Source organism: Schistocerca nitens, chromosome 4, assembly GCF_023898315.1.
Source record: "Schistocerca nitens isolate TAMUIC-IGC-003100 chromosome 4, iqSchNite1.1, whole genome shotgun sequence".
Lineage (NCBI taxonomy): Eukaryota > Metazoa > Arthropoda > Insecta > Orthoptera > Acrididae > Schistocerca > Schistocerca nitens.
Window position 1 is genome coordinate 891,231,455 of NC_064617.1, and position 20,371 is coordinate 891,251,825.

Here is a 20,371-nt window from a genome sequence, read left to right on the forward strand (position 1 = left end):
AGGTTACAACAGCGGGATGTGAGACAGCATTTGCCTGCGGGAAAACACCCCCTGGACTGCTGTTCATGAATGTCAGTACAACAGGTCGAATCACCAGACTGACGTACAAAATTGCAGTTTGGATGCATGGGATAACCACGAGATTGCTCCTACTCCAGGTGTAGGTCCTGTGTGTTTAGCATTAGCATGCAGAGCAACACACGGCCATCACTAGCACCGAGGCAGAACCCGTTTCCATCAGAAAACACAACAGACCTCCACCGTGCTCTCCAATGAACTCTCGCTTGACGCTACTGAAGGTGCAGATGGCTGTGTTTGGGGTCGGTGGAATGCAAGCTATAGTACGTCTGGCTCGGAGCTGTCCTTGAAGTAACCGATTTGTAACATTTCGTTGTGTCACTATGGTACCAACTGTTGCTCAAATTACTGCTGCATCTGCAGTACGATGCGCCAGAGCCATACGCCGAACACGATAGTCTTCCCTCTCGGTAGTTCCATATGGCCGTCCGGAGCCCAGTCTTCTTGCGACCGTACATTCTCACGACCACCGCTGCCAACAATCATGTACAGTGGCTGCATTCCTGCCAAGCCTTTGTGCAGTATCGCAGAAGGAATATCCAGCTTTTCGTAGCCCTATTACAAGACCTCGTTCAGACTTGTGAAGTGTTGATAGTGTTGTCTTTGCCGCCTTAAAGGCATTCTTGACTAACATCAACTCACCACGTCTAGTCTCAAAGGTAACATGCTCAGGACTCTTACATCGTGTATTTAAAGCAAACCTGATGCGCATCCTCATAGTGGCGCTATTAGCAGCTGTCTTATGCGACTGGTCCGAAATTGTAATAGGCATCATCTTTCAGATGTGGAAACACGCCTACAGACGTTTGTTTATATCTCGCAGCTCCTTCCTGGTGTTGTTATTTTTTCTGTCGGTGTGTGTATACAAAATGCCAATAAAATTAAATAAAAGTGTTAAATAAATGTCAGACTGTGGGCTTGAGCTTTCCGCTGGAGTCATCCATCCCTGTGAGCCTCTCGCCTTGGGTCACTGGCGGCCAGCGGGTTATCGACCGCAGGGTCAGGGACGTCTCAGCTGGACACACAGATAATGACGAGTCCTGCATTCGCCGTGTTGTGTCACACACGATCAGTGCTCTGCGGGTTGTCGAGTGCGTGTTATTTTGTCTACCAAAGAGTCTCTGTAAGTACTGCGATTTTTCACACGTTTATTTTCCGTGATTTTTATTTAAAATTCGATTCTCGGCGGGGTCAGGGATTTTCTCTGCCTCGTGATGACTGGGTGTTGTGTGATGTCCTTAGGTTAGTTAGGTTTAAGTAGTTCTAAGTTCTAGGGGACTGATGACCATAGATGTTAAGTCCCATAGTGCTCAGAGCCATTTGAACCATTTATTTAAAACTCGTGTTTATATTTGGAGAAAAGAGCTAGCGACAGTGGAATGTGGCCACTCGCATTCAAATATGCACACAGTGCCTAGACGAAAGTATACAACAAAAAATGGTTCAAATGGCCCTGAGCACTATGGGACTTAACTGCTGAGGTCATCAGTCCCCTAGAACTTAGAACTACTTAACCCTAACTAACCTAAGGACATCACACACATCCATGCCCGAGGCAGGATTCGAACCTGCGACCGCAGCGGTTGCGCGGTTCCAGACTGTAGCGCCTAGAACCGCTCGACCACCCCGGCCGGCTACAACAACAAAGCGTAAATGAAAAATATGAAAGAGTTAAAAGAAAGGTGTCGAATATTTTGAGAGATGGGAGTAACCACCAAATCAAGAAAAGAGTCCAGTAAATGTGGGCTCTAAAATGCACACTTCGGTACTGCGAAACAATCTCTCTCTCCGTTAGCACTTTGCTTTCCAAAACTTGGGAGGAGGTAGTATGGACCAAAATAAGAAAAAATCTGCAGCAAACATAGGTTCCAAAATACATACCTTAAGAGCTATGAGCAGTTGTTTATCTTCGCTAGTGTGAAACACACCTCTTCTATTGCTTTCTTCTTCTTTCGATTGATACTACCACGTCTCAAAATACTCGACTTTTTTTTAACATCCTGTGTTTCAGTCCGAAATCGATACATTTGACAGTCGGAGAACTAGCTATAGTTCTGCTTTATTTTCTTTCCTTTTTTTTCGAATGAACGAAAGGAGCGGTTAGAAGCTACGTATAAGAGTACTATCGTGCTGAATTTGGCAGGCATAGCTTAGCTGGTTGGAGTATGTTACGGCATAATCTTACTTGCTATCTCCGTCAGTGGCGTGACGTTATACAGGGTGTTACAAAAAGGTACGGCCAAACTTTCAGGAAACATTCCTTACACACAAAGAAAGAAAATATGTTATGTGGACATGTGTCCGGAAACGCTTAATTTCCATGTTACAGCTCATTTTAGTTCTTCCACCTACGCTCAATGGAGCACGTTATCATGATTTCATACGGGATACTCTACCTGTGCTGCTAGAACATGTGCCTTTACAAGTACGACACAACATGTGGTTCATGCACGATGGAGCTCCTGCACATTTAAGTCGAAGTGTTCGTACGCTTCTCAACAACAGATTCGGTGACCGATGGATTGGTAGAGGCGGACCAATTCCATGGCCTCCACGCTCTCCTGACCTCAACCCTCTTGACTTTCATTTATGGGGGCATTTGAAAGCTCTTGTCTCCGCAACTCCGGTACCAAATGTAGAGACTCTTCGTGCTCGTATTGTGGACGGCTGTGATACAATACGCCATTCTCCAGGGCTGCATCAGCGCATCAGGGATTCCATGCGACGGAGGGTGGATGCATGTATCCTCGCTAACGGAGGACATTTTGAACATTTCCTGTAACAAAGTGTTTGAAGTCACGCTGGTACGTTCTGTTGCTGGGTGTTTCCATTCCATGATTAATGCGATTTGAAGAGAAGTAATAAAATGAGCTCTAACATGGAAAGTAAGCGTTTCCGGACACATGTCCACATAACATATTTTCTTCCTTTGTGTGTGAGGAACGTTTCCTGAAAGTTTGGCCGTACCTTTTTGTAACATCCTGTATAGGGTGTCCCAGGAGGAGTGGTCAATATTCAAGGATATGATGGGAACAATGATTTGAAGCAAAAAACTTCATATAGACGTATACCCCATTCCGAATGGTTTCCGAAATAGGACACATTTAATTTATATTATTATTTATTTTCTGTATTATTCAATACATTGTCAGGTTTACGGAAGCACACATGTGCAATAGTTAGTAAACACTACAATATGCGTTTTGCAAAATCTCAGTTGAAAAATATGCTTGTTAACACATTCACCTCTAAGCATCATCATACACATGGCGCTACAGCTCTTGTACAATTCACAATAAATGTTCGAATATTTCACCGTCAACTTCGATGCTTTTGTGCGCTCTTTGGAGAACATGTTGTGCCGCGTGGGATTAGCCGAGCGGTCTAAGCCGTTACAGTCATTGACTGAGCGGCTGGTCCCGGCGGAGGTTCGAGTCCTTCCTTGGGCATGGGTGTGTGGGTTTGTTCTTAGGATATTTTAGGTTAAATAGTGTGTAAGCTTAGGGACTGATGACCTTAGCATTTCAGTCCCATAAGATTTCACACACATTTTAACATAACATATTGTGTTGCTTGTGTGAGTGCATCTGCACTTTCTCTAATGAGGGCAGCAGCGTCCATGTCGCACTCCACTAGCCCAGATAAATGTAAATATCGTGTGACTAGGGCCTCCCATCGGGTAGACCGTTCGCCGGGTGCAAGTCTTTCGATTTGACGCCACTTCGGCGACTTGCTTGTTGATGGGGATGAAATGACGTCCCCGAGTGGAGAAAATCTCCAACCTAGCCGGGAATCGAACCCGGGCCCTTAGGATTGACATTCTGTCGCGCTGACCACTCAACTACGGGGGGCGGACACTAGCCCAGATCAAATGTACATTAAATGGGTTCTGTCTCGGAAAACATTCGGAAAAGTGTATACTTCAAATGAGCGTTGCTGTCACATCCCTGAATGTTAACCATTCTTTCTCGGACAAGATGTATAGTCAGTGCCACAGGAAGAGGACGAATAAGGTCTGCCTTTCACTTTGGTGTTGTTTTCCATCTGCAGTCGGTTATGGTACACTATACTGGGTTTTCTTGTTGTATAGTGTTTCTGGGGAGTAGCTCTAGCCAGAAAATGTTCCGGATCGAAAGGCTAAAAGCGATTAAAAAAGGTTTTAGAATATGGAGGCGTGTCTGTCCTGCCACCCAACAGGGTCACTTATCAGTAAAACCCTGCATTTGTGTAGAACCGATGTCTGAAGGTTAACCAATCAGACGACTGCATAAGCACAGGCACGTGGTCGATATTTCATCATCCACCTTCACTCTGTTATCTACAATCAACTTTCTGTACCGAAATACATATCTAGCTACGAAGCCCATATTTCTGTTGCTTCATTTGATAGTGTCGTCACTGTGGTCTTTGATATTTTACTACTGTAGTAGGGACATACCGGAAATGGCATAATACGACCACACGTTGCTCTTCTCAAGTGTATATACTGTATCGTTCCGCTGTGTTTCAATCATTTTGCTGAAACTCCACATTAACACTCAGATGACGAACAAAGTAACAACGTACGACAACACAGCATCTTATGTTTTGGCAAATATGACTCTGTAAATATTGTTTTTGTTAACTTACGAAGGGCGTTCAATAAGTAATGCAACATTCTTTTCTGAAAGCAGGTCGGTTTTAATATATTGAAAACTCCGCTTCAGTTGCGAAAATTTTCTGGTCTTTGCCCAGGTTTCAGCTAGAATAATCTTTCCTTCTTCACAAGCATAAAATTACTATAACATGCCAACGTAGTTGCCTCTGCCAACCGACAGCGTGGTGAAGTGATGCCGGGGCTGGACTTCAGTTAAGTAGTTTTAATTCGGCGTGGTACCATGGTACTATAGGTTTTAATTTTTAATGTTGACTGTGCCTTACTCTGGCATGTTATAGTAATTTTATGCTTCTGAAGAAGGCTAGATCATTCTAGCCGAAACCTGGGTAAAGACCAGAAAATTTTCGCATCTGAGGCGGATTTTTCAATATATTAGTCTACCACAGTTGCTGACGGTGCTGCAACACGCTAAAAATTCTCTGGTCGGTTTTAATCGGGCTTCTAACACACCATATCATTCCCCACTCTTATGGCTACAAAACACTGTTTTTCAACGTAATTGCCGTTCTATGCCTAACGATGCCTTAGTGGGGAGGGGGGGGGGGGGCTGTATGCCTTCATGGCACCACTCTGCTGGCTGACGTGCCGGCCGCTGTGACCGAGCGGTTCCTATCCTAACCTAACCTAACCTAACCTGGCGCTTCAGTCCGGAACCGAGCTGGTGCTACGGTCGCAGGTTCGAATCCTGACTCGGGCATGGATGTGTGTGATGTCCTTAGGTAAGTTAGGTTTAAGTAGTTCTAAGTCTGGGGGACTGATGACCTCAGATGTTAAGTCCCATAGTGCTTTGAGCCATTTGATTTTTGACTTTGCTAGCTGACGTCAGAGCCAACGACTTGCTGCATCAAGAACCTCCACATTACCCAGGTACTGCTTCCCGGAGAGCATTGGACCAAATAGATGGAAGGTGAGAGAGGAGAGGTGGTGTGGCGCCACTCTATGGATTGCCGTTACGTTTCGATTCAAAGTGACAGACTCATGTTTCATCGCCTGTGACGACGTTCGGAAAAAAAACTGTCAGGATTAGCCTTCAAACGCGCAAGCAATTACACGCAGATGGTCCTTCGTTGCTCTTTACGGTCTGCTGTTAGGCAGCGAGGAACCCAGCGAGCACACACCTTTGAGTACCCCAACTGATGGTCGAGTGCGTCAGGACTGCCCACAGAGACGTCCAGTTCAGAAGCGAGGTGTTTGTTTGCGATCCGTCGATCACCTCGAATGAGAGTGTCCTCACGTTCCAACAACGCAGGATTCACACATCTGTGTGTGGCCCGCCAGCCCAGAAGAGCATGGGAGGTCTACACGCGTAGTGTGTTTGGGTGGCGTCTTTAATTAGTAATCAAAACGTCCTCAGTTCCGGATTCGAAATCCGACACTGCTTGAGTTTTGATTAATAATGAGCATAGCGGCCGAAGATCGGCGTAAGAAATCACCATCATTCTGCCAATGGCCTTGTCAAAAAGGTTCAGAGCACTCTTTAGAACTTGGGATGGGAAACTGCCCCTAAAGGCGGAAGAATCAGCAATGATCAACGGCATGAGAATGCAGAAGACAATGGAAACAATTGCATTAAAGACACATAACTAGTATCCACAGGACATGTGGCCTGTAATTGAAAAAAGTGTCATGATGGTCTCTCCATTAGCAAAAGATTCTGGAATAGTCCCCCGTTCGGATCCCCGGGAGGGGACTGCCAAGGAGGAGGTGCCCATGAGAAAAAGACTGAATAACCACCGAAAGGATAACGATCTATGAGTCAGGGCGTGGAATGTCAGAAGCTTGAGTGTGGTAGGGAAGCTAGAAAATCTGAAAAGAGAAATGCAAAAGCTCAATCTACATATAGTAAGGGTCAATGAAGTGAAATGGAAAGAAGGCGTGGATTTATGGTGAGATAAGTATAGGGTAGTATCAACAGCAGCAGAAAATGGTATAACGGGAGTAGGATTCGATATGAATAGAAAGCTAGGGCAAAGAGTGTGTTACAGTGAACAGTTCAGTGATAAGACTGTTCTTGTCAGAATCGACAGCAAACCAACGCCGACAACTATAGTTCAGGCATACATGCCGACCTCGCAAGGTGAAGATGAAGAGATAGAGAAGGTATATGACGATGCGGAAAGGGTAATACAGTACATAAAGGGAGATAAAAATCTAGTAGTCGTGGGGGACTGGAATGCAGTTATAGGGGAGGGAGTAGAAGAAAAATGTCACGGGAGACTGTGGGCTTTGGACAAGGAATGAGAGAGGGCTAAGACTAATTGAGTTCTGTAATAAATTTGAGCTAGTAATAGCGAATACTCTGTTCAGGAATCACAAGAGGAGGAGGTATACTTGGAAAAGAACAGGTGATACAGGAAGATATCAGTTAGATTACATAGTGGTCAGACAGAGATTCCGAAATAAGATACTGGATTTTAAGACGTACCCAGGAGCAGATATTGACTCAGGTCACAATGTAGTAGTGATGAACATTAGGCTGAAGTTTAATAGATTAGTCACGCAGAATCAACACCCAAACAAGTGGGATACCGAATTGCTAAGGAATGACAAGATACGCCTGAAGGTCTCTAAAACAGCAATAACGAATATCTCAGTAGGCAGTATAGTAGAAGAGGAGTGGACATCTCTAAAAAGGGCAATCACAGAAGTTGGAAAGGAAAACATAGGTACAAAGGAGGTAACTGCAAAGAAAGGAGCGGTAACAGAATAAATACTTCAGTTGATCGACGGAAGAAGGAAGTACAAAAATGTTCAGGGAAATTCGGGAATACAGAAATACAAGTGGCTGAGGACAACGAACCTAAGATGAAATGGCTTCTTAAAAAAATGTGAAGAAATCTAAAAAGAAATGATTGTCGTAAGAACTGACTCAGCATACACGAAAGTCAAAACAACTTTCTCTCACATAAAAAGCAAGGGTGGTAACATTAAGAGCGCAACAGGAATTCCACTGCTAAATGCAGAGGAGAGAGCGAATAGGTGGAAAGGGCACACTGAAGGCGTCTATAAAGGGGAAGATTTGTCTGATGTGATAGAATAAGGAACAGGGGTCGATTTAGAAGAGATAGGGGATCCAGTATTAGAATCAGAAATTAAGGAGCTTTGGAGGGAGTAGGGATAGATAACATTCCATAAGAATTTCTAAAATCATTGGGAGGAGTGGCAACAAAGCGGCTATTCACGTTGTAGTCTGGGGTCACACCATCTGACTTTCGGAAAAATATCATCCACACAATTCCGAAGAGTGCAAGAGCTGACAAGTGCGAGAATTATCGCACAGTCAGCTTAAAAGCTTATGCATCCAAGTCTCTGACAAGAAGAATATTGATAGTGACCGGGCCAAATGTCTCACGAAATAAGCGTCAAAAGAAAAAACTACAAAGAACGAAACTCGTCTAGCTTGAAGGGGGAAACCAGATGGCGCTATGGTCGGCCCGCTATGGCGCTGCCATAGGTCAAACGGATATCAACTGCGTTTTTTTTAAATAAGAACCCCCATTTTTTATTACATATTCGTGTAGTACGTAAAGAAATGTGAATGCTTTAGTTGTACCACTTTTTTCGCTTTTTGATAGATGGCGCTGTAATAGTCACAAACATATGGCTCACAATTTTAGACGAACATTTGGTAACAGGTAGGTTCTTTTAAATTAAAATACAGAACGTAGGTACGTTTGAACATTTTATTTCGGTTGTTCCAATGTGATACATGTACCTCTGTGAACTTATCATTTCTGAGAACGCATGCTGTTACAGCGAGATTACCTGTAAATACCACATTAATGCAATAAATGCTGAAAATGATGTCCGTCGACCTTTCCCCCTTCAAGCTAGACAAGTTTCGTTCTTTGTAGTTTTTTCGTTTGACGCTTATTTCGTGAGATATTTGGCCCGGTCACGATCAATGGACCACCCTGTACATAAAAATGAGAATGTGTTAGATGACGATCAGTTTGGCCTTAGAATAGGTAAAGGCACCAGGAGGCTATTCTGACGTTGCAGTTGATAATGGAGGCAAGACTATAGAAAAAACAAGACACGTTCATAGGATCTGTCGACCTGGAAAAAGCGTTCGACGATGTAAAATGGTGCAATATGTTCGAAATTCTGAGAAAAATAGCGGTAAGCTATAGGGAGAGAAGGGTAATATACAATATGCATGAGAGGCAAGTGGGAAAATAAAAGTGACGACCAAGAACGAAGCATTCCGATCAAAAAGGGTGTACGACATGGATGTAGTCCATCCCTTCTACTGTTCAATCTGTTCATCGAAGAAGCAATGATGGAATTAAAAGTAAGGTTCAGGAATGTAATTGCAAATCATAGTGAAATCAATGATGCGATTCGCTGCCGACATTCCTATCGTGAGTAAAAGTGAATAAGAATTACATGATCTGCCGAATGGAATGAAGGATCCAATGAGTACAGAATATGGACTGAGTGTAAATCGAAGAAAGACGAAAGTAATGAGAAGTATCAGAAATGAGGAAAGCGAAAAACTTAACATCAGGATTCATGGTCATTAAGTAGATGAAGTTAAGGAATTCACCTAGGCAGCAAAATAACCAATGATGGACAGAGCAAGAAGGACAACAAAGGCAGACTAGCACTGGCAAAAAGGCCATTTCTGGCCAAGAGAAGTCTACTAGTATCAAACATAGGCCTTAATTTGAGGAAGAAATTTCTGAGGATGTACGTCTGTAGCATGGCGTTGTATGGTAGTGGAACATGGACTTGGAAAAACCGGAAGAGAAGAGAATCGAAGCATTTGAGATGTAGTGCTACAGGCGTATGTTGAAAATGAGATGGACTGATAAGGGAAGGAATGAGGAGGTTCTGCACAGAGTCGGAGAGGAAAGGAATATGTGGAAAAACTAACAAGAAGAAGGGTCAGGATGGTAGAACATCTGTTAAGACATCAAGGAATGACTTCCATGGTACTACAGGGACCTTAGAGGGCAGAAACTGTAGAGGAAGACGGATATTGGAATACAGTCAGCAAATAATTGAGGACATAGGTTGCAAATGCTACTCTGAATTGAAGGAGGTTGGCACAGGAGAGGAATTGGTGGTGGGCCGCATCGAACCAGTCAGAAGACTGATGACGCGAAAAAAAAAAAGAAAGAAATTGCGATGATGACAGACTCCTCGCCCAATGGTCACTGTTCTTTTCACTGCCAGGTCTGTGTAGACATTCTGCAAGCGCCTATGAATATCTACGATACTCTGTTTTTTCGTCAAAGGAAACTTAATGACAGTTCTCTGTCTGGAATGCATCTCCTTTACAGACGCCATTTTGAAGATGCATAATAGCACCGCCACTTACCGGAATTTAATGTAACTATAGGGATTGAAGCGGGAATACGAGGTGCATTCAAGTTCTCTCCTTTACAGACGCCATTTTGAAGGTGCATAATAGCGCCGCCACTTACCGGAATTTAATGTAACTATAGGGATTGAAGCGGGAATACGAGGTGCATTCAAGTTCTAAGGCCTCCGATTTTTTTTCTAATTAACTACTCACCCGAAATCGATGAAACTGGCGTTACTTCTCGACGTAATCGCCCTGCAGACGTACACATTTTTCACAAGGCTGACGCCATGATTCCATGGCAGCGGCGAAGGGTTCTTTAGGAGTCTGTTTTGACCACTGGAAAATCGCTGAGGCAATAGCAGCACGGCTGGTGAATGTGCGGCCACGGAGAGTGTCTTTCATTGTTGGAAAAAGCCAAAAGTCACTAGGAGCCAGGTCAGGTGAGTAGGGAGCATGAGGAATCACTTCAAAGTTGTTATCACGAAGAAACTGTTGCGTAACGTTAGCTCGATGTGCGGGTGCGTTGTCTTGGTGAAACAGCACATGCGCAGCCCTTTCCGGACGTTTTTGTTGCAGTGCAGGAAGGAATTTGTTCTTCAAAACATTTTCGTAGGATGCACCTGTTACTGTAGTGCCCTTTGGAACGCAATGGGTAAGGATTACGCCCTCGCTGTCCCAGAACATGGACACCATCATTTTTTCAGCAGTGGCGGTTACCCGAAATTTTTTTGGTGGCGGTGAATCTGTGTGCTTCCATTGAGCTGACTGGCGCTTTGTTTCTGGATTGAAAAATGGCATCCACGTCTCATCCATTGTCACAACCGCCGAAAAGAAAGTCCCATTCATGCTGTCGTTGGGCGTCGACATTGCTTGGCAACATGCCACACGGGCAGCCATGTGGTCGTCTGTCAGCATTTGTGGCACCCACCTGGATGACACTTTTCGCATTTTAAGGTCGTCATGCAGGATTGTGTGCACAGAACCCACAGAAATGCCAACTCTGGAGGCGATCTGTTCAACAGTCATTCGGCGATCCCCCAAAACAATTCTCTCCACTTTCTCGATCATGTCGTCAGACCGGCTTGTGCGAGCCCGAGGTTGTTTCGGTTTGTTGTCACACAATGTTCTGCCTTCATGAAACTGTCGCACCCACGAACGCACTTTCGACACATCCATAACTCCATCACCACATGTCTCCTTCAACTGTCGATGAATTTCAATTGGTTTCACACCACGCAAATTCAGAAAACGAATGATTGCACACTGTTCAAGTAAGGAAAACGTCGCCATTTTAAGTATTTAAAACAGTTCTCATTCTCACCGCTGGCGGTAAAATTCCATCTGCCGTACGGTGCTGCCATCTCTGTGACGTATTGACAATGAACGCGGCCTCATTTTAAAACAATGCGCATGTTTCTATCTCTTTCCAGTCCGGAGAAAAAAAATCGGAGGCCTTAGAACTTGAATGCACCTCGTATTCCACGATGTTCGATAGCAAATTTCGCTTTTCTTCAACCGAAACTGTCCGAGAAAGAAATGTTTTACGTTGCTTATTGAACGCCCCTCGTATATTGTTTCAAGCAAATGTTTTGCTTTTTTCCAAATGATGCGTCATCTGAGACTTGTAAATCAGCTAGTTGCAGTTGTTACACGGTGTGATTTCTTCAACAATGTGTTCTTTTCTAGCCTTCAGGGTGATCTGCAGAGTCTTGTTTCCTTCTAAAGAAAATTACTCGATAGTCAGGGCGAATTACATTATCCTGGATGGAGAGACATCCAAAACACTGAAATAATGTCTGGTGTACCCTAAGGGATCGTAATAGGGACATTGCTAATGCATGTCATACATTATTCACTTAGCGGATTTTATTAGTCCCAATCTGAGGATTTCCGCAGATAATTCTGTTGTATATGAGGGATCTGGTATAGTCAGATACCGACCATCAGACTGGTGCAAAGGCTGACACTTGCTCTTAATGTAAGGAAGGGCGAAGCTGAGGTCATTACGGCGGCGCGGTTCTTTCCGTCCCTTTACGACGAACATCCCTTTACCTGTGAACATTGTCTCAGCTGATCATCAGTAGGAAAGCCGAGAGAAACCTACTGTACTTCGACGTGTACCAGGCTGCAATTAAAGTCACTATCTACGTTTCGGGACAAAGTTTTCACAGGAAATGAAAGATTGGAAATTTTGTCCTTAATTAATATATTCTGAAACTTAGGTGAACAATTATCACTGCCGAGCCCGTGCTAGTCTTAACACAGTCACTCACAATCCCTTTCACTCACGTTAGCAAGTTTATGGTGTTGCATTTCCCGAAAACGTAATAGCTACAAAAATACTGATTGTTTTTGATTGAGAATGCTCGCCAAATATTAAGTCTGTCGGTACCAAATGCAGTCACAGTTTTTAGCCACCGACCTGCTCAATACGCCACGCGGAATATATGTCTTTTCTCGTCACAAAATTCACTTAAAATTTCCGAAATTTCTACACACACATCGGAATAATTATGCCGTCACTTTCCAACACTTTTGATGTATGAAACACTGCTAGATCCGGCAACTTATCATTTCCATCGGAACTACTACTACACACGTCCGATCTGTTTCATGGCTAGGCTTCGACTCTTCTCTAGAATACTCTAAGTCTTCTCAACCAGGAGAGAAAGGCGCGCGAAGAATATTGCTTTACCATTGGTCAGTTTACTCAACAGCCAATAGCAAAACTACCTTCTCCCGCGTCAATCCGCGCTTTTCATCAATAACCAATCGCAAAATAGTAAATCTAACGACTGCACTTTTTACCGTCGTAATTATCTAATATGCTGAAGTTTTGCTTACGCATAAAGTTATTTACTATTGTTATTTATACCTGAATTAACTTTCCCTTTACTATAAACTTACTTTACAAATCTATTCTACAAAAATCCCCTTTGTCCATATCCATAGTTCTTCGGAATGTTCCCACACTAAATCCTACTACATAATTCGTTAAACAATTATCTTCATATTAACCTTAAACCACACTCACGCATCATTCATACTGCTAAAACACATTTATAACAATTTACATACACAAGAAGACATAATAACACTTTATGAAAATACTAGAACAGTTTATGAAAAACATTCAATTACTTTAGTGCACTCTAGTGGGCACAATCGAAACTAAAATCACAGTCCCCTATCCAATACTGTCCTCTATCGGCTGATACATAAACTATGTGCGCGTCCAGTCTCGCGTGACAATCTGTCACTATCCAGCTCTGAGACAGCTCCCATTTAAACCGCCTCCAAGGATGGATCGGTATACGGCGCTACGCCTCAGTCGTCACGAAACTTTTCCGCCTCATCTTTTGACTACTGGAATGATGAGGCACAACAGGAGTCAGACATGTCAAAGAAATACTGTATTTGTGAGTAACGATATGTAGATGTATGGAGTGGGGCAACGATACACGCTCAAGTGTAGCTGAAATAAATGACAGTCCTTCGTTCATTGGTAGAATGCTGGGAAATTATAGTATATCTACAAAAGATGTTGCATACAAACGTGAGCGGTCCACACTTGAATTATGATGAAGTATATGGCTACCGTATCATACCAGACTAACAGAGGGCATCGAAAGTGTACGTAGAAAGCAGTTGTGAATAGTCACAACTTGTTTGACTGGTGAGACAGTGTAACACAAATGTTGAAAAATGTTAAGTGTCAGACAGTATATCCCGTGTGAACCTACTTAGAAAACTTCATGGACCAACCCTCAGCATCGAACTATGATTATTTATAGCCGTCAGTTCCCCTCCTAGCTCTGTACAATGCAGTGCGTTTACAGTCTCGGAAATTTCTTCCGCGCGGGGTAGCCCGGCGGTCTAGGGCGCCTTGTCACGGTCCATGGGGCTGCCCCAGTCGGAGGTTCGAGTCCTCCCTCGGGCATGGGTGTGTGTGTTGTCCATAGAGTAAGTTAACATAAGTTAGAGTAAGTATTGTATAGGATTAGGGACCGATGACCTCAGCAGTTTGGTCCCATAAGACCGTCCCACAAATATCCAATTTCCAAACTTCTTCCTCGATACCATCTTAACAGTGGTCACCAGTAGAGCTTTTTCATTGTTGGAAATGTTTTCCTCGCTTCTGTCATCTGGAGTACTCTCACTTCTCAGATACCAGAAGTATTTGATTTCTTCTACTGTGACTTCTCAAATTATCAAGTTTACTAATTCCCCTTCTCCTTTCTCCTTCTCTTCGTCATTCTTGCCTTTGTTTTGTTTTTCGTTAACTCACATCTTGTACTGACTGCGGTGCCAACCTTATGGCTGTTGTGAGTTTAATTAATGAAAGCTGACAACGGGATGGTAAGAAGAAGAAAGGGTTTGTGAACAATGGCTCAGTGGATCAGCCATCACGAAGCAGCAGTAGCTGTCCTCTCTTGTAGTTCTTTTATTTATTTAATTTTTTTATCCGCACAGTACATCAAAGAAACCTGTATTTTCAGCGAGATAGCGCATCAGCACATCGATCCTAATTGTGTCAGAAAGCCCTGAGAACCTTTCGTGCCCATGAGAGAGCTTATGAGCCAGGCAGATCAACTGACCTCAGTTCTGGTACACCACTGTCCACAACGTGCGCCCCTTAGACTCACCTATGGCTAACATAAGTAATTTGTGGGAATGGATCAGTGGTCGTGGATGAGGAGGCTACCTCCACTCTTTTGATGCCTCGTAGAGTCCATGCTAACTGCACTTCTCCACAGGATCTCTTCTTCTCTGGAATTTTGCTGAATGCTCAGCTCTACAGGCTGTTGCCTTAGAGGTTTGATGTTCATTTCAGTTCTTCTTTCCTCTTCGACGGACCTTTTTGGGGTCCATTTGAAACACGAGAAAGAATTCTACGTTAATATTTTGCAAGGATGTATATTCCGTTAATAAGTGTGGCCACCTGGTGGCGTTATGGCGCTGCACCCACTTGCCCTCGCTGGGGGTGTGTCGGTTCTGTGACGTCCTATATTTCTCGGAGTAGTCACCGGGCGATCACCTAAACGTCTTCTAGAGGTAAGGTATTCCGACTAACTGAGGGAATTCCTCCATCGGAGAATGCCGAGGTAGGTGCAAGATGAGCGTGATAGCTCCATTTTGTGCCTTCTGTTGTTGTTGTTGTGGTCTTCAGTCCAGAGACTGCAGCTCTCCATGCTACTCTATCCTGTGCAAGCTTCTTCATCTCCCAGTATCTACTGCAACCTACATCCTTCTGAATCTGTTCAGTGTATTCATCTCTTGGTCTCACTCTACGATTTTTACCCTCCACACTGCCATCCAGTACTAAATTGGTGCTGGCCGAAGTGGCCGTGCGGTTAAAGGCGCTGCAGTCTGGAACCGCAAGACCGCTACGGTCGCGGGTTCGAATCCTGCCTCGGGCATGGATGTTTGTGATGTCCTTAGGTTAGTTAGGTTTAACTAGTTCTAAGTTCTAGGGGACTAATAACCTCAGCAGTTGAGTCCCATAGTGCTCAGAGTCATTTGAACCATTTTGAACTAAATTGATGATCGCTTGATGCCTCAGAATATGTCCTACTGTAACCTCCCCCTCACTTATCGACCTTAATGACAGTGAAAAATTAAACCGCGTGTACCTAATGGAAATTTGGGAAAAGCAATCGTCACCGAAGTTAATCTGTCGGTAAAGAGGGAGGAAAGGGTTACATCTAAATGAAAGGAAAAATGCAAATGAAACTGGTGGAAATTAATTTTGAAAAGGGGTAAGGCCGGTATTACACTATCAAATTTCTTTGTCCAATATCTTTGTCAAAGATATTTGATAGTGTAATAGGGACTTTGTCAAATGTCGTCCAATATTTGATCAAATCTAGGGCGTCGCTGTATATTTGATCAAAGAAACCGCTTGTCTTCTGTTCACTGCAATGTGACATGTTACCACATGGAGCGCTAGCATCGCTGCAGCGTTCTGTCGTCTGTAGTGTTTTTATAAACATTGCCGGTAAATACAATTTGTGTGTGCCGACAACTACAAAATTAATAGAGATGTCTGAAGCTGATGAGGCGCTTTACAACGTGAGGCACCCTGAATACAAAAATAGATTAAGAAGATTGGAGACCTAACCTAACCTAACATAACCCTCTCCTGTAGCAAAGAATCGGAGTGTTATAGTGAGCCTGTCTTCTGAAGATGTAGCAGTTCTTAAGTGAATATTGTGCTTTGTGATATGAGGATACACTTCATTGAGCACATACAGAAATGTATGCTCATCCATTCTTAAGTAATTGATGTACGACTTGACGTCTTCCACTGTAAGCTTACGTAACAAGTTTTGTTGAATGCTTTTATCGTGTCGTCGTAAAACCCATGGGTTCACCCAGATTAGATTAGTTTTTCGTTCCATAGATCCGTGCTGAGGAGATCCTCGTGGATGTGGAACATGTCGATTTTTTTAAGCTGAAATAACAATACTAATAGTATGAATAAATACAATACATCATTTGTTTCTATTAAAAATTTCGCCAATGGAGTAGAAGGAGTTGGCCAGTAGTAAATCTTTCAGGCTCCTTTTAAACTGATCTTTATTTCTAATTAAATTTTTTGTTTCCTGGTAAATTATTGAAGATGAGTGTTCCTGAGTAGTGGACCCCTTTTTGAACTAAAGTAAGTACTTTTAAGTCCTTGTGCAGATCATTTTTGTTCCTGGTATTGTATGTATGAACTCAGTTGTTTGTTGGAAAAAGAGATATATTATTTACGACAAATTTCATTAAGAAGTAAATATACTGAGAGGCAGTAGTTAGTATACCCAGTTCTTTGAAGAGGTTTCTGCACAAATAATACGTATTACACGCTTTTGGACCTTGAAAACTTTTGTTTGACTTCAAGATTTACCCCAAAATATTATCCCATATGACATTATGGAATGAAAGTATGCAAGCTTTTTCATTTTTATGTTGCCTATGTCTGCTAACACTCGAATTGCAAATACAGATTTGTTAAGGCCTTTCTGCAGTTCTGTGGTGTGCTCCTCCCAACTGAATTTATTATCAAGTTGTAATCCCAGGACTTTTAAGACTGTCAACCTTGTATGTATGGTTCCATTTTTCCCCCCACTTCTTTTCCGCATGTGCACACAATGCAACTGGAGTACGTAGAACTGCTGCGGTTAATAACAAGTTGTTGTCAGCCATTTTGAACTTTGACGAAAAATTTGATGACAGTGTAATACCCCTTGTAGCGCTACGTCAAAGATCTTTGTCAAATATATTGGACGCAATATTGGATCACATCTTTGATCAAATCTTTGACAAAGAAATTTGATAGTGTAATACCGGCCTAAAGTTAATACAGAAAGTAAATGTGCGGCCGTTACGTCAACAATTAACTAGCGGTAATTAGATATTTGAGATTTGGGGGAAATTACGGTCGCCAGTCCTAAGGACAATTACTATAGTAACTGAAAAAGAAAGGTTATTACACATATAATTAGCACTAGAAGCGTGGCAACTGAAGGTTGACACGTGTAGTGTGAAAACTGAAAGTTTGTCAGAAGTAATAAATTTCGCTACACTCTGACTTAATTTAGCAAAATAATTAATAAAACCGGAAAACTGAAAGTTAATTTAGTGACTGAGATTAATAGTGAACTTTCTTAGCTCTGTTCGTAACCAATACTTTGTTACGACATTTGCACCATACAAAATTCGTGTCCAGAACAACCTCAAATCTGAAGATCGTCCTGTCACCAGGTCGCCACGTGTAACCTCCCCCTCACTTATCGACCTTAATGACAGTGAAAAATTAAACTGCGTGTAGTAAAACAATTACAATATACAAAGACACAGAAATGTTATATCTTCAGGTAACAAAATAAGGAAAAAAATTTGCAGTGCAATAGATGGAAATAGGAGGATATGCATTTCCGGCGTTACACGTGCCCCACATTGTCTGAGGATGTTCGTGTAACCTAAACAGACTCAGAAAATGTCCCAAAAAAGAAACAGCGGAAATGCATGTGCTCAAAACATCAACAAAATTTAGCATTCGTCTAATTAAGCATAAATCAATTTTCAGACCATAATAATTGAGTGGAGACACTCCTAATCTTATTCCAGTCTGTCATCTTGCACAAAGTAAAACAGGTTGACAACATATTAAAATTCATAGAAAACATAGAAAATGGTTTAGCTATTCTAAAATCGTCAAAATTCCTAACAGTATCAAGAAATGGAATTCTATTTACAAAATTAACCAGAGCACATTGTCATATAAACAGGTTTATCAAAATACGCAAATTAATAATTAATTACATAGAATACACATTTTATGTAACCTTTTCATAATTAATATTCTCGTCATGAAAGTCCACTTAACGCTAAACAAGAAAATAATAAACCGCAGATCGAAAAAAAACATACATATTGACAGCAGAATTCGTCCACATCAGCTGTTCGGGAAGAAAAACAACTCCGCATTCAGTACCCGCAAGTACAAAGAATGCCGAGAGCGGCACAAGAGCCGACAGCGGCTCCGCCTCGCCAGTATTGTTGCGCCCGCCTGTGCGGCACGCTTGATCTCACTCGCCTGTGCAACGGCATTTCCAGAACGTCCGTTTCACTGAATTCTTTCGGAAAATCTCACTCCCGAGTAATCTCAAGGAGTCCATTAACACTATCACAGTGGATAACTCAACACTGTCCATCATCACACGCATGTACACATATGCATGAAATCTTACAGCTAGTTACAAAATCATATTTACATTGCTTATTCTACTGTGACTCAGCTGGAAACTTAAAGCCGGCCGCGGTGGTCTCGCGGTTCTAGGCGCGCAGTCCGGAACCGTGCGATTGCTACGGTCGCAGGTTCGAATCCTGCCTCGGGCATGGATGTGTGTGATGTCCTTAGGTTAGTTAGGTTTAAGTAGTTCTAAGGTCTAGGGGACTAATGACCACAGCAGTTGAGTCCCATAGTGCTCAGAGCCATTTGAACCATTTGAAAACTTAAACTAGCAGCTTGGCTTTTCCAATTGATTAATAATCACTCTTAAATCATTTAATCAAAATTAATTACTTATTATACAACTTCTTTAACGACCTCTAGGTCAGTCAAAAGCATCGCAACATGGCACATCCTTAAATCTTACACTCTATATTTACATACTGTACAAATTACCCTTTCTGTGGTATTAACCAATCCTTGGTTGGTACAATTTCAAGTCTACAATGTTCCGTATACCTAATAGTTTTCCAGAGCTTGGATACGCTAAGCAATAAGCATTTGTGTGAGGTATACCAATGACTTTATATGGTCCATTATAAACAAACTTAAATTTAGAGATTTCATTGTCTCGCTCGATTTCTCATGAGCTTTACAAGTACTAAGTCTCCGATTGCAGACTTAGCAAAACGCGCTTTAGCGTCATGACGACGTATGCGACCATCGGTTTTTAGCTTCATTATTTCTGGCAAACGATCTTTTCTCACACCTATACTCGGTTTGTCTGGAAACACACTCTTATTCCTCATTATTACTTCATACAGGCCTCGTCTTTGTTCGTGTGTTACGTTTGACACACCGTCTACAATACTTTCCAATTCACTTTCTACACTATTGTCAATGCCAAGATTCCTCATGTTACAGTAGTTCAAATTCATACCTACGTCAATGGCATCCGGCCAGTTAGTAATGTGTAGAGGCTGGTATTGCCTATGCACACCATCTCCTGCCTCGTCAAAACTAACTACTATTGTTTTATCTTGTGACGTACATGTCAAAGTTTTGCTTTCGCAATTAATCACTGCACGGTACTTTAATAGCCAATCTAACCCGATAATTACTTCCGTAGTTAAGTCTGGCACGACGACAAACTCTTGTTCAAATCGTACCCCACATATCTCGAAGTTGACAAAAATCTGTTTTGTGACCGGTTTGCTGGCCTTCCCAGTAGCACTGATAATTTTCACCCCTGTTACTGGCATAACTACGATAACAGGTCTGTCTTTCAGTAACTCAAATATTTTCCCAGACACAGCACTCAATTCTGCACCGGTGTCAATCAACACGTTTAGTTGTAGGTCGTGCATATTAACAGACACTACTATCTGTCTACACTTGTCCTCGACTGTTTCTTTATTTTCCCACAGTAAATCCTCGTCTATATCCAGGTCATTCCAGAAAAACCCATCCGGCTTTGAGCCTAAATCCGGCTTATCTGGCGGCTTTTTCAGCCTCTGTTCACATACAGTTTTAATTTCAACACGTTTGTCTTGAGGCTTAGTCTGTAGCTTCGCCTCCAATACCGAAACCTTTTCCTGTATCT

At 42.5% G+C, this 20,371-nt stretch overlaps 1 protein-coding gene across 1 annotated transcript in view; it reads left to right on the forward strand.

Moving 5' to 3' along the window:
- The first annotated feature begins 1,123 nt into the window (after positions 1 to 1,123).
- LOC126253434 (insulin-like growth factor-binding protein complex acid labile subunit) overlaps positions 1,124 to 20,371 on the forward strand; it is a 161,623-nt gene continuing 142,375 nt past the window's right edge. The window contains exon 1 of the mRNA XM_049954775.1: positions 1,124 to 1,201. The gene's annotated coding sequence lies outside the window, so the exon portion shown is untranslated. The remainder of the gene's footprint in view (positions 1,202 to 20,371) is intronic.